Genomic DNA, 1,141 nt, shown 5'->3' with positions numbered 1-1,141 from the left:
CGTCCCTCCCGCGCTAGTGTATGGGGAGGCGCAGGAGCAATGCGTCATGTAAAGTTTGATGTACTCGGTGGAGGGCCGGCTAGAGGATGAGGTGCTGACCGTGACACGAGAGGTGGGCATCTCTAAGCCGGCCAAGATGCGGTGCGTTGTCGGTGTGCCTCATGTGCTCGCCGGCACCAGTGGCGTGCTTGGCTCCCGCATTGGCTTTGGGAAGACTCTTGTTCAGTTGCTCCCTCTAGTTTAGGTACTTCGACTGACTTGGGCATTCGGAATCAAATGGTGATAGTATGGGGCCTATGTTTGATCAGATGGTGGATGTTGTCATATTTGGATGAGGAATCCACCAAGAAGGTTGCGACCTCATCGTCCTAGTAGATCTCCTATTCACAGGCGAGTTTGTTCCCTTTACAAACCAATTCTTTCTCACAGGTAATGGCAGATCAGTGATTGTTTTCTGTTTAGTTCTTTGCCTTGTTGGTGAAGGAAGTGAAAACAATATGATCATACAGGGAAAAATCTTCTTCAATGTGGATGTTCTAGAAGATTTTGATATACATATTGGTCAATACATGTATATACAAGTACAGAACCCACTCCATCTTCAGCTATAATATAATGTAACTGCAGTTCAACACTTCTGTTAGAGATGTATGATATGACTACTGCACCTTTGTGGTTTGCACACTTTTTTTGTTGTTTAATTTGCAAGACCTATGTCAAATTCCTCGAGAATTTAGCTTAGTCTGTTTGCCAATATGATCTATATAGTCGGCTGCATGTGCCTTGCCAATGTTCGTGTAGTTATACTTGTCATGGGATTAATTTATGCAGTTATTACCTGATACAATATTTTACTCTTGACTTATTCAATTCACTGATCAATTGGTTAGATAGAGAGATGGTTATTTTGCCCATTAATTGCTTAAATAAAGGCTAAACCCACAAGTTCACCCTTGAAGTTGAAGTTATAGTTGAATGTCGTGTGTTGCCACATACTCCCTCCGTCCAGAAATACTTGTCATCAAAATGAATAAAAGGGGATGTATCTAGATGTATTTTAGTTCTAGATACACACTTTTTTGTCCATTTTGATGACAAGTTTTTTCGGACGGAGGGAGTATTTTTTTAGAAATAAATTCAA

The sequence above is a fragment of the Triticum dicoccoides genome, chromosome 1B (genome assembly GCF_002162155.2).
Source record: "Triticum dicoccoides isolate Atlit2015 ecotype Zavitan chromosome 1B, WEW_v2.0, whole genome shotgun sequence".
Lineage (NCBI taxonomy): Eukaryota > Viridiplantae > Streptophyta > Magnoliopsida > Poales > Poaceae > Triticum > Triticum dicoccoides.
This window is presented reverse-complemented; position numbering follows the sequence as displayed.